At 44.2% G+C, this 14,637-nt stretch overlaps 1 protein-coding gene across 1 annotated transcript in view; it reads left to right on the top strand.

The window, feature by feature from the left end:
* The first annotated feature begins 5,749 nt into the window (after window positions 1–5,749).
* The window catches only part of TMEM248 (transmembrane protein 248), an 83,008-nt gene continuing 74,120 nt past the window's right edge, over window positions 5,750–14,637 (top strand). The window contains exon 1 of the mRNA XM_077480439.1: window positions 5,750–5,911. The gene's annotated coding sequence lies outside the window, so the exon portion shown is untranslated. The remainder of the gene's footprint in view (window positions 5,912–14,637) is intronic.

Here is a 14,637-nt window from a genome sequence, read left to right as displayed (position 1 = left end):
ATGGTTCATTTTTTTCCAGAAGTTTTCGGAAAATGTGGAAAAAAATGAAAACGCATTTTTTTTTACACAAAGTTGTCCGTTTATAAGATATTTCCAACGCATAGCATTTACATAGCAAAAATAACACCCCAAAATACGTTCTACTACTCCTCCTGAGTATAACGATACCACATGTGTGAGACTTTTACACAGCCTGACCAAATACAGAGGCGCAACATGCAAGAAACACCGTCGGCGTTCCAGGGACACATAGCCTGCACATACCAAGAATTACACCCCCAAATACATTATGCTGAGCAAAGGGTAAAGAAAAGATTACCTGTGGTTTTAGAAGTGCAGTTGTCCACAGGAGGATATCACTGGTCCAGGCAGCAGGCAGGGACTTGGTCAGCAACAGCGAACACAGTTTTTCAGGCAGCAGGCAGGGATACTGTCCATATTACAGTCCAGGGTTAGTGCAGAGATGTCAGCAGTGCCAAAAATATTGGTCCTGGTAGTAGGCAGGTCCTTGTGGTGTGGTCAGTGCGGCATGATGGCAGTAAGTCCTACAGGCAGCAGACAAAAGTAGAGCCTCGTTCAGGACAGAATGGGGATAGGGGTAGAGGCTTCTCCCTCCCAAATCTCTTTGAAGCCTCCGAGTCTCCAGACCCTAATCTAGGAATAAGAAAACAAAGAAAATTGTTTTCTTCTTCCAGAAAAACTATACTGGAGCCCCTCACATATGTGAGACCCCGTGTTGAATCCCACTAGTCCAGTTGCAGAATACAAGATCAGTCCAAGAGGCAGGCAAATATCGTGGTCAAACAGTCCAAGGTCAGTTCCAGATCAGGCAGAGATATATACAGAATCGTTAGACAGAAGCATGGTCGAATAACAGTCCAGGGTCAGTTCCAGATGAGGCAGAGGTATGTACAGAATCGTTAGGCAGAAGCGTGGTCGAATAACAGTCCAGGGTCAGTTCCAGATCAGGCAGCGGTATGTACAGAATCGGCAGGCATAAGAGTGGTCAAATAACAAGCCAGGGTCCGTTACAGAGCAGGCAGTGGCATAAGGGGTGTGAAGGTGTATGAAGGCAGGAACTGAGGATTATGTTTACCATACTTCACTAAAAATTTATTGAAGTATGGTAACGCCGAAAACAGTCGCCTATACAGAGGCCTGGTTGGGAAGGACATTGTGCACAATAATAAGATGTGTCTTTTCTGACTCCTGCTTTGGTACACGCCTTACATCTTTTTTGGCGTCTTTTGCCTGCTGGTGTGGGGGGAATTTTATCCGGAAAGTGGCGCTCGGAGAGTCGACTTACAACGTCTGATCGGATATTTTCTGGTGGGCCGTTTGGGAATAAAAGGGCTGTGAAAACTTCCTCCTGGTAGCCAAAGAAACGTTTGGGGTTTTGGGTGGCTTTGCTGTAAATTACATATGAATTGTAAATGGCCAATTGAAAAAAATAAATTACTACTTTTTTGTACCAATGATATGTCCGTCTTGAGACCAGATATGGTTCCATCATTTGGTCGTTGAAGTCGACTCCTCCCATGAACAAATTATACTCTGAAATACATTTGGGTTTCTTTACGGGGCCATTCCTTCTGGGGATTTCTACGAAGGTATCGTTGTGGATAGAAGATAACATGTACACATCTCTTCTGTCCCTCCACTTCACTGCCAGAACCTCCTTGTTTCTTAGACTTGCAGTTTCTCCTTTCCGCAGCTTCTTGTTCACCAGACTTTGAGGAAAGCCCTTCCGGTTCTTTTTTACAGTGCCACATGCTGGCGTCTTCTTCCAGTGAAGGTTGTGGAACAGGGGCAGAGATGTGTAGAAGTTGTCTACATAGAGGTGGTAGCCTTTATCCAGTAGGGGGTATATGAGGTCCCAAACAATTTTTCCGCTGGATCCCAAATAATCCGGACAATTAGGGGGCTGTAGCTGGGTGTCCTTCCCTTCGTACACCTTGAAGGAATATGTGTACCCTGTGGCTCGGTCACATAATTTGTAGACCTTCACCCCATAGCGGGCCCTTTTGCTGGGCATAAATTGCTTCATCCTAAGCCTGCCACTAAATTTAATAAGGGACTCATCCACACATATGTGTTGGTCCGGGGTAAACAATTTGGGGAATATTTCAGAAAAATAATTTAGTATTGGTCGAATTTTGTAAAGGCGGTCATAATTTGGATCATTTCGTGGAAGGCATTGGGAATTGTCACTGAAATGTAAGAACCTCAGGATCATCTGATACCTGGTTCTGGACATTACCGCGGAGAAGAGCGGTGAGTGGTGGAGGGGGTGGGTTGACCAGTAGGTACGTAATTGGTTTTTTTTGTTGAGTCCCATATTAAATGTGAGGCCTAAAAAAAGCTTGAACTCCTCCACCGTTAGGTCTCTCCATTCGTAGGGACGGGCATAATAGGAGGTCGGATTTTGAAAAATAAATTGTTGTGCATACAGGTTGCACTGGGCCACAATTGACGCCAACATGTCCTCCGTAAAAATTAAATTAAAAAAATCGATGGGGCTAAAATTCTCCGTGTCCACCTGGACTCCTGGCTGGGCGGTGAAAGGGGGAACATTGGCCTCTCCTGAATTAGGAGGAAGCCACAAGGGGTTCTGAAGGGCATAGGGAAGGCCAGCATGGCTCCTAACCCTTTGGGGCTGAGATGACACCCCACTGGTACTTGGCCTTTCTTGCTGGGGCACTGCGGTGCTGGTGGACGGCATTGCGGTGCTGGTGGACGGCATTGCGGTGCTGGTGGACGGCACTGCGGTGCTGGTGGACGGCACTGCCTCACTAGAACGCCTTCGCTTGATGGGCCGGATATCTTCCTCCTCGGATTCATCAGTCAGTGTTTCACTGCTGAGGACTGGCTCATAAGTTACGTCGGCTTCAGAATCCGAATCCGAAAAGGAATCGGAAGAGGAGAGCTCCCCGTTGCTCTCGTCGGCCGCGGAAATAATTTGGTACGCCTCCTCAGCGGAAAAGACGCGTTTAGCCATTGTAGCACTGATGGGCACTGATGAGGTGGCACAGATGGGCGTTTTTGAGGTGGCACAGATGGGCGCTTTTGAGGTGGCACAAATGGACACTGATGGGTCGGCACAGATGTGCACTGATTTATTGCACAGATGTGCAGATTTGTTGCACGGATGTGCACTGATGAGGCGGCAGATGGGCACTGCTGAGGCGGCAGATGGGCACTGCTGAGGCGGCACAGATGGGCACTGCTGAGGCGGCACAGATGGGCACTGCTGAGGCGGCACAGATGGGCACTGCTGAGGCGGCAGATGGGCACTGATGGGTCGGCACAGATGTGCACTGATTTATTGCACGGATGTGCACTGATTTATTGCATGGATGTGCACTGCTGAGGTGGCAGATGGACACTGCTGAGGCGGCAGATGGGCACTGCTGAGGCGGCAGATGGGCACTGCTGAGGCGGCAGAGATGGGCACTGCTGAATCGGCACAGATGGGCACTGCTGAGTCGGCAGATGGGCACTGATAGGTCGGCACAGATGTGCACTGATCTATTGCACGGATGTGCACTGATAAGGCAGCAGATGGGCACAGATGGGCACTGCTTAGGCGGCACAGATGGGCACTGCTTAGGCGGCACAGATGGGCACTGCTTAGGCGGCACAGATGGGCACTGCTGAGGCGGCACAGATGGGCACTGCTTAGGCGGCACAGATGGGCACTGCTGAGGCACAGATGGGCACAGATGGGCACCGATGGGTACAGATGGGCACTGGCGGGCACTGGCGGGCACTGGTGGTGCACAGATGGAGTACTGGCGGTGCACAGGTGGGCACTGGCGGTGCACAGGTGGGCACAGGTGGGCACAGGTGGGCACTGGCGGTGCACAGGTGGGCACAGGTGGGCACAGGTGGCCACAGGTGGGCACAGGTGGGCACAGGTGGGCACAGGTGGGCACTGGCAGGGTAGATCTGAGCACTGGCAGGGCACTGGCAGGGTAGATATGGGCACTGGCAGGGTAGATCTGGGCACAGGTGGGTTTTTTTATCACTTTACTGTCTTTTTTAACTCACAAGCACCTTCGGTCTCCTCACACGCTATCGCTGTGTGAGGAGACACGTTCGGCAATGGGTGATGATCTCATTTGTTTACATTTGAGATCATCACCCATTGGAGGAGGCGATCGCGCTGTAAACGGCCGCTGTGATTGGCCGTTTACAGCGATCTGTGATTGGCTGTGTCCAGCGGACACGGCCAACACAGATTTTCCCCGATGCGCGCTCCCGGGAGCGCGCGGGGAACTCTTAAAGGGGACTACGTCAATAGACGTAGTCCCGGAAATTGAGATCCGCGCTATACACGTCATTTTACTATAGCGCGGATCTCAAGTGGTTAAAGGCCCAAGCTTTAAAAATGTGTAAGTATTCAAAAATGCCAATCTTGGTGGTTTCAATGCCTTCAAGTGCAGAGGAGGGGTTTGGGGTCTTATAGATCCCTCCATAAAGAATACCTGTCACTGCCCATTACTATCACAAGGAACGTTTACCTTTCTTGTGACAGCAATAAAAGTGATAGAAAAAAAATGATTAAAGGGACAGTGTAAAAATAAAAAGTAAAATAAATAAGAAAAAAAAAATTGCCCCATCCCTCCGTGCTCGCACACAGAAGCAACATTTTAAAGCATGACAAGTTAGGTATCTATTTACTTTGCGTAACTTCATCTTTCACATCATATAAAAAAAGGTTTTAATTCATTAACCACTTGTGGATTCCCCTATTGTTCTGGGGCAAACTCATATGACCTAGGACATGGCGCGACCCCGACCTCTGTAAAGAGCTGATGACGTGACTCTTTAACCATGTGATTGGCTGTGTCCAATCACACGTAAATAAGGAGATGTCGTTTATTGGCTCACACTGACAGAATGTGTGACGAGGAGAGCCGATCAGCATCAGGGGAGATCTGTACAGGTAATCAGATTAGAGTGCAGCCCCATCAGTGACACCAATCAGTGCCCATTAGTGATGCCAGTTGGGGCTGCCTATCTGTGCCCATCAATGCCACCTATCAGTATCCATCAGTGCCGCATATTAGTGGCACTTATGAGTGTGTCATATTATTTCCAAAATTTACTGACAGAAACTAAGAAAAGCTTATTTTTTTTTTTTTCTTTTCAAAAATTTTCAGCAGGGATTAATTATCACCAAAATAAATCTCTATTTGTGTGAAGAAAATGATAAAAATGTAATTTGGGTACAGCATTGCATGACTGCGCAATTGTCATTAAAAGTGCAACAGCGCTGAAAGCTGAAAATTGGCTTAGGCAGGAAGGGGGTGAAAGTGCCCAGTAGGCAAGTGGTTAAAGTGTATTTTTTCCCAAACAATTGTGTTTGCAAGACTGCTGCGTAAATATAGTGTGACATAAAATGTTGCAATGACCGCCATTTTGTTCTCTAGGGTCTCTGCGAATAGTGGCTGGTGTTTTTTTTGTTGGGGTGGGGGGGGGGGGGGGGGGGGTGACGCCCGTGTGCACACAATGAACAGGTTGCTCCTGCTCTCTACTAACAAAAAATATATATATAAGGTTTGGAGGTTCAAAGTAATTTTCTAGCAAAAAATACTGATACTGTAAGCAACAAATGTCAGAAAACGACCTGATCTTCAAGTGGTTAAAAGAATTTGACGTGTTGTGTGTGTGTGTAGCTCCGATAATAAAGTTGTTTTAAAGAAAAAAAAAAAAAAAGCAACGTGTGAGTGACAGTCCGGGCTGCCCCCGGAAGTAGACGTCGTCCAGGAAGTGGAGGGTAAGAGGAGAGTAGTGAGCATAAACCTCCGCCTGTGACTTGGAGCCAGGCATGACAGAGCGCCGGGCACCTCCGGCCGCCTGAGAGCGGGACCCGGGAAGAGGCGGAGAGCGGGGGACGCCCGGACAGGTGAGAGGGTGGCGGCTTCATCCTTGTCAGGGCACAGGCGGCTGCGGAGGACATTGCTGGTCTTCTCACCACTATATATATACATTGGGGATGATGTATAGGAGGATTTCTTGTTACCTCCACCAACCCAGCATAAGTCCTGGTAAATTTTAAAAGCAGAACTAAACGCTGACTCCATAGCATTGCATTTGCTTGGTCTATGATAAAATACATTTTGTGCTACAAATAACATACTGGTTTTCACTTTCTTCCTCCTTTAACTGCCTCTAAGTGCTGCTGATCCCCCCCACTGGCTCTTTGCAGTCACTTCTGCCTCCATGGAAGCTCTTTCCAGTGAGTGGGAAGCCACCTGCGAGTGAGATCTGCAGGTGTCAATGTATTCTTAATGGCACCCCGACTTCAGATCACAAACGCAGTGCGTTGCCCACATCGGAGCGCCTTGTACCACAATACACACATGGTTTCAGTGCGGTTTTGTCTCTAAAAAAGTAGTGCATGCAGTATGTTTAGTGCAACTTTAGGACATTCGACCCAGGTTCACACATTATGCGATCTCAGACATTGCATGTGCTCAGTGAGTTGGCTGAACTCGCATTAGATTTGCAGGGAAAAAAAATCAGGAACCCCCCTCCCCCGCACTGAAATCGGATTGCTTGGGTGTTCTTGCCTATGCGATCCGATTCCTGTGTGAGTTCTCAGTTCGCATTTCGATCTGTGAAGCGATTTTGGGGGTGTTATTAACGATGTATTGACCCCCGTAGCGGTTCGCGGAGGGCAGTGTGAACTGCCTGCGGGAGAGATGCGCTGTGTGAACTGGTTCTTGCACCGCACAAGTGTGAACCTAGGCTCAAACGTATAGGCTGAAAATTGCATAGCCCAGGGACACAGACTGGATAATAGGGACAGCAGACAGAGCTGTTCACGTTTTAGGCCCCGTTCACACTAGTGACATGCCAGACATCGCATGTGATTCTCACCGCATTGATGTGCGATGCAATTTCAGCCATACAAACTGTCTGAAATCACATCTCATTCGCACCAAAATGGTGCAGCACCCTTTTTCTGGTCTGCACTGGAATCGGATCGCATGGGTCTTCACACTTATGCGTTTTGATTCCTACACCATTTTACAGTTCGCTCTGGGAACTGATCTGGGGGTGTCGTTAACTTTACATGGACACCCACAGCGGTTCGCAGATCTCAGTGTGAACCACTATGCTATTCCAGGTGTGATGCGGGTAGGGCTGAAACAACTAATGGATTATGAAATTAATTGATTACCATTTTCATAATCGATTAATCGGCCAGTAACATAATGGGATTAAAAAAAAAAAAACTAAAATGAGCCCTTTATAGTACAAAAAGAGGAAATAATCGCTACTGTAAATATTACTTTCACTGTTCTACAGTAAAAAAAAAAATGAACCCCTTACAGTAGTGATTATCTGCTTGTTTGTACTATAAAGGGCTCATTTTTAGTTTTTTTAACCCCATTGTGTTTCTAAATGTCCTAGACCTGGTTCACATCTTTGTGTCTTTTGGTGATTTTTGAAGAAATGCACTACAGTTCATGTACATGGTTTCCTATGGGACACGTTCACATCTATGCTTAGCCACTGTGTATTTGGAAAGGGTCAGGGACTTTTTTTTTTTTGGTTCAATATACTTCAATGGAGAAGCTGCAGAAAGGCATGTAAAGCTTTTTTTGCAGCAATTTGTGTTTTTGTTTTGTGTTTTTTTTTTTTTTTTTTTTTAATCTGAGTGATATTTACCAGATTCACCCTTTAATAGTATATATCTCTCCTCTAATAGTTTATACGGCATATATCTCTCCTCTAATAGTGTGTGTGTGTGTGTGTGTGTGTGTATATATATATATATATATATATATATATATATATATATATATATATATATATATATATATATATATATATATATATATATATATATATATATATATTTTATACAGTATATCTCTTCTGTCTGTTATTCTCAGAGTGGATTAGATATTTTTCTCCCTAACCATATAGTTGGTTATTTATATTTACCACTGCATAGAGATATTTAAGAATAAATTGCCTTTTTTTTTTTTTTTTTGTTAAGGTTGTTAACCAATTAATCGAAAAAATAATCGGCCATCTAATTGATTATGAAAATAATTGTTAGTTGCAGCCCTAGATGCGGGAACCTGCACTGGATTTGCAGGGTTCTTGCATCGCACTATTGTGCACGGGCATTTAACCACTTGAAAACCAGGCCTTTTCTGACACTATTTTTGTTTCCATGTATGATGTATAAATCGGTATTTTTATTTTTTCTACTAGGGAATAGATAGATAGATCGATCAGCACAGTGGTGTAGTGGATAGCAGTAAAAAGGGTTGCTTGTCTTCTGTCCAAAAGTGGCCCTAATATATGAATGTGAGTTGGGGACCTTGGATTGTGGGCTCCTTGAGGGTAGGGACTGATGTGAGTGTTTGTATGTGTGGAGCGCTGTGTAAATTGACGCCTCTATATGGGTACCTTAACCACCTCAATACAGGGCACTTACACCCCCTTCCCGCCTAGACCAATTTTCAGCGCTCTTACAGTTTGACAATTACTCTGTCATGCAGCACTGTACCCATATGAAACTTGTGTCCTTTTTTTTTTCACACAAATAGAGATTTCTTTTGGTGGTATTTAATCGCTAGTGGTTTTTTATTTTTTGTGCTATAAATAAAAAAAAGACCATCAATTTTGTGAAAAATTTGTCATAAAATTTTGCTAATTAGTAATTTTTCTTCATAAATTTTGCCCAAAATTTATACTACTCCATATCTTTGGTAAAAATAACCCAGATTAGTGTATATTATTTGGTCTTTGTGAAAGTTTAAGGGTCTTTCCACACGTGGATATCCGCTTGCTCAGTGGGGATTGCTCCGTTGATCCCCTCTAAGCAGGAAAATGACAGGTCGGTCTCTGCACACTGCGCAGGGACGGACCAGTCAGAGCGCCGCTCTCCCTTATGGGAGATCGGATGACAACGGACTGCAGTGTCCGTCACCCAATCCAATGACGGATGGAAAAGTAGCTTTTTCCTCCGTCACGCTTTTTCAGATCGGAGCGGGTCGGATGTCAGCGGACATGTCACCGCTGACAACCGACGCTCCATAGACCTCTATATAGCATCCTGAAAAACTGACAGGCGTACCTGAATGGATCGGCCGTGTGAAAGAGGTCATAGAGTCTACAAACTATGGTGCCAATCACTGAAAATTGATCACATCTGATCAGGCCTTCAGTACATCAGGTGTATCTCATTTCTTGAAACACTAACAAGTCAGGAAAGTACAAATACCCCCCAAATGACTCCTTTTTAGAAAGTAGACATTCCAAGGTATTAAAGCCGGGAGTTCTGCCGTTTTTTTTTTTTTTTTTTTTTCCTTAAAAGCCAGCAGCTACAAATACTGCAGCTGCTGACTTTTAAAATAGTGACACTTACCCGCCCAGCGCACCCAAAGCCGATCTCTCGATCATCTCTCGGGTGCTGCCGCCACCATCTTGGGTATGGGAATCAGGAAGTGGAGCCTTTCGGCTTCATTTCCCGGTTCCCTACTGCGTATGCGCGAGTCGCGCTGCGCAATAAGGATGGTCCCTGCTGTCTCTGGGATACGTATGTTTCCCAGCAGGGGACTTTCGGAAAGGGGCATCTACGCCGGAAGTGGGTGCAGATACCTGTACTGTACAGGTACCTGCACCCCCCTCCCCCCTGAAAGGTGCCAATTGTGGCGCCGGAGGGGGGGAGGAGTCCAATGAGCGGAAGGTCCACTTTAGGGTGGACCTCCGCTTTAAGTAAGTAGAATGGTGAGTTTTTTTAAGTTGTAATTTTTTTCCCACAATCCTCTGCAAAATGAAGATAGATAGAGATAGAGATATATATTATATATATATATATTTTTTTTTTTTACAAAATTGTCATATCAGGATACTTCTCACACACAGCATATGCATACAACAAAATACATTCTATTCTTCCTGAGTATGGCGATACCACTGTGTTGACGTGGCACTTTCAGGTGTTCTACGAGTATAAATGACACATCTCATTTCTCAACCACCTATAAGCCCTTGTACACACGTTTGGAGATTCCGTCGAATGTTTCCTATCGGACCGTTTTGTCGGATATTCCGACTGTGTGGGGTCTGCATCGGACTGTTTCCGTCAGAATATCCGACAGACCAATTTTTCCAACTTGCCGGTAAAATTTTCTGACAAAATGCTCCGATCGGACATACTCCGATCATGTTTAGCCTACTCCGACGGACAAAGTGCCACGCATGTTCAGATCAAATTCCTAGACCAAAGCTATTGGCTACTAGCCTGAATGTAGTCCAGCCGAAATAACGTCATCACGTTATGTACAATTGAATTTTCCGACAACTTAGTCCGACCATGCGTATGCAATATCACTTCCGGACCTCTTCCAGAATTAAACCTGCAGAATTACTCCGACGGATTTGGTTGTCGGAATCTCCGACCGCGTGTACACTAGTGTACAAGGGCTTACACTTTTGAAGGCCCTGGAGCACCAGGACAAAGGAATTGCCCACAAAACTACCCCATTTTGGAAGGCAAACACCCCAATGTATAATCTGAGGCAAATTGAGTCTTGAACAGTTCATTTTTTTTTTTTTTTTTTTTTTTTTTTTCCCCAGAAGTTTTTGTAAAACCTGGAAAAAATGAAAACACTTTTTTTTTTTTTTTCCTTTTTACACAACGTTGTCAATTTATAATATATCTCCAACACATAGCATGTATTAGGGATGAGCTCAGGCGTGTTCGCATGGAACACGTGCAGAGCCCGCCAGGAAGTTGGCACAGCGCTGTGCCGACTTCCTGGCGGGCTCTGCACGTGTTCTATGCGAACATGCCTGCGCTAACCCCTAGCATGTATATAGAAAAAATGACACCCCAAAACACTTTCTGCTACTCTTCCTGAGTATGGCGATACCACATGTGAGACTTTCATTCCTACACATCACACTTGAAGGTCCTTGAGCACCATCCCAGTGGAATTGCCCACAAAATGACCCCATTTTGGAAAGCAAACACCCCAACGTATATTCTATGAGGCATGGGCTGCAGTTAAGTACTTGGGTACTCTGATGGACTGTGACAGGTCCTCTTTATTTGGGTGGGAGACATTCAGTGTGTGTTGGTCTACACTGTATGCGATAACGTGATGTTACCGCAATCTCCTCACACGCAACTGGTGTGTGAGGAGGAGAACCGGGTAACATCTCGTTACCGTGGTTTGTTGAAATTTAGCGATCGGCTGTGAAAGGATCACAACCGATCACGTGGTAAATAGCTGCTGGCCAATGGCTGTTTACCGCCATCGGTGATGAGCAGTGTTCCCGGGAACACGCCTCCACCAACGTGCATGTGCAGTGCACTCCCGATCACACGCATGCACCGCGCAAATTGGGGCAGTACCACCTGTGATCGGCTGTGACTTTATCGTGTCGGCACCACGAAGAGGGGGTAAGAGCGGAGGCTTTGGGCGGCCGCATCGCTGGACCGTGGGACAGGTGAGTGGCTGTTTATTAAAAGTCAACAGCTATACTTTTTTATTTTTTTAGCTGCTGACTTTTAATAAACTCAAAAACCAGTGGCACTCCGCTTTAACCAGTGTCGGTGCAATATTTTTTTTATTTATTTTTTTAGAACTGATCACAGTATTGGTGTCACTGGTCCCCAGTAAGTGTCACTTATTGTCCAAATTGTCTGCCGCAATGTCACAGTCCTGCTAATGATCGGGAAAAAAAATAGTCCCATAGTCACTATGGTTTGTGGACACAATGACTTTTGCGCAAACCAATATTTACACTAATTTATTTAATCTTTTTTTACTAAAAATATATAGCAATATACAAATTGGCCCAAATTGATGAAGAAATTTGATTTCTTTTTTTAATTATTGGATATGCTTTAGAGCAGAATGTAAAAATATTTGTTTGGGTAGAATGTTTCACGACCTAAAGTAACACAATGCCGTATCGCAAAAAATGAACTGGTCATTAAGGGGGTAAATCCTTCCAGGGCTGAAGTAGCTAAAGCAGGGGCCCTAGATTATTAGCAATGATTTATATAGCGCCAACAGTTTACGCAGCACTTTACAGTATGGGGGGGGGGGGGTGGACAGCACAATTACAGTTCAATACAGAAGGTACAGGAGGGCCCTGCTCGTAGAGCTTACATTCTAAAGGGAGGGGGTGGTGGTACAAAAGGTAATAGATGCGGGGAATGATTTGATGAGGTTGTTAAGTGGGTGTGAGAATTACATTATTTTTTATTTTTCATTTTTATACAGTATCTATTTTTTTCAGTTTTATTATCACAAGGAATATAAATGTCCCCTGTGATAGTAGTAAGAATTGACAGGTACTCTTTATGGATAATAGACTACAGATTTCAACTCTGCCCTTCACAGCATCTGATTACACCAAGATTGGCGTGATCAGATGCCTTCCCCATTTAAAAATGCATTGTTTACATCCGGAGAAACCTCGCTTCCTGTTTCTTATGCCATATTAATGATCGGAGCCATTCTGGCCTCTGATTACCTCTGTGGAAGCGCTGGCTGTTCACACGGGACTCCGGGTGGGATGTACGGGTATGTCACTGGTCATCAAGTGCCTGTAGCTCATGCATCACTTTACAGAAAACATGAAGCTACATGTTGGATTTGAAGCTTGCCAACTCCTTCCATGTAGGTCTATGGTAGGACTTGCATTGTAGCAAAAATTATGTTAAATGTCCTTTTCATGTTCCGTACGTGTTTCCTCCACCGCGTCTAAAGTGCACTGGATTGTGCAATCTGCGTGAGTGTCAACGTATACCTAACAACACCACAAACGGTGCGTTTCCCTGCACTAGACCGCATGGTACTATAGTACCATGTGATCTGGTTGTAGTGCCTTTAAAAAAAAAAAAAAAAGTACTGCATTCATTACTATTGATGTGATTTCAGCCCATTTGAATAAATGGGCTGTAAGGTGCACAGGAATGCGGGCAGAAGGTAACCATACATTATACAATCTAATTGTACAATCTTCTTTAGGCTTTCATTTATTTTTTTTTTTGTTTACTTTTAAGTCCAGACTTTACATGTAAAGCAGTAATAGACTGAAAAGCGAATATTTATTGTATTGCAGCTTTCCAATTCTTAGATGGCTGCAATTGCTTTATTTTTAATGCATTCTTTCTTTGATTTTTTTCATCTGGTGTTCCAGCCAGTAAGCCTGTTTTTCAAAAGAACAAGCTTTCCTACAAATGTATCAGTTTGGATGAGACAAACCATCTACCACGGACAGGGGTGCTTACAATAATCAGCTTTTTGTTTATGTAAAACCTTTATCCAAAAAAGAAGAAAAACTGTTCCTGTGACTGCAGTGTGAGCTGGAGTTTGGCTTCCATTTATTTGTTGACTCCAGGATGACAAACTGGTGTCCCTCTAGCTGTTGCCGAGCTACAAGTCCCATCATGCCTCTGGTTTTGGTCTCCAGTTTGACACCTGTGTGCAGCTAGTCCCCATCTAACACCCCCGACTGCCAACGCTGCTGTTCAAAAGTGCTAAAGCCTTGCCCACACGAGATTATTGGATGAATAATCGTCTTGTGTTTTTGTTTTGTTTTTTCATGCTAGTCTCATATTGAAAAAAAATTAAGATGTTACTCAATTTACGAAAATTCTGAGATGACAGAATACAACGTGATGTCTTGAATTGTTTTGTAATGTATTCTTTCATTTCCAAGCATGTGTAGTCTCTTGCTCACAATTTTTTTTTTTTTTTTTTTTTTTTTTTTCTTTCTGACTAAAATTGTACTAATTAAATGAAAAATCTGACATTTTGTTCACATACAATAACATGTTTCTAGCCTACACCTTCTGCTTTTGTCATCTGAAAAGTCAGAATCTGTTAGTAATAGCAGTTTACAAACGATCAGATAATCGGCCAATCGTTCATCGTCAAATTTTTGTCTTCCGATCATCTTATCTTGTGTATGGGCCTTTATGCAGCCACCGATCTAATGTTTGGTAAGCTGCAACATATTACAGTTTTGGGTTTAATACGGCTTTAACTCTAAACTGATGAGCTGTAAATGGTTTTTAAGCTCCACCTATGGAAATTTTGGGTAGACAGTTTTTTCGTCATAATGTGCACTTGCAAGTAGTGGAGAGGGATTAGAACCCCTTGTCAGTTTTTATTGCTGTCTTTGTCTCTATTTGTCCTGTTTACCATTCTCTTCAAACGCTAAAAAGATCCCACATTTTGGGTGTCCCCAGAAAAGTAATAGAGGGGAAATCTTCCAATGGGGAGACTATTTCCAGTGACAACCAGGCATTTCCTCACTTTGGAGGGACTCCCTCTCCTGTTTTGGCTATGGGAAATATAAATAAAAACATTTTGCCTTTTAGTTGTACTTTAACCACTTGAGTTCTGGAAGGTTTTACCCCCTTCATGACCAGGCCATTTTTTTGCTTTAACTGGCAATCGCTTAGTACGCAAATGAAATTTGTATAATTTATTTCACACAAGTAAGGCTCGGTTCACACAGGGGCGACTTGTCCAGGCGACTTAGCCGCCTGACAAGTCGCGCTCCGTTCTGTACTATGGAACCGTTCTAATAGGAGCGACTCAAGTCGCTCCGACTTAGAAAAATGGTTCCTGTACTACT

This window comes from Lithobates pipiens, unplaced genomic scaffold (assembly GCF_037356315.1).
Source record: "Lithobates pipiens isolate NorthernLeopardFrog02 unplaced genomic scaffold, aLitPip1_a1.2 Scaffold_16, whole genome shotgun sequence".
NCBI lineage: Eukaryota > Metazoa > Chordata > Amphibia > Anura > Ranidae > Lithobates > Lithobates pipiens.
The sequence above is the reverse complement of the archived record's forward strand: the minus strand, read 5'-3'. Positions and strand labels throughout refer to the sequence as shown.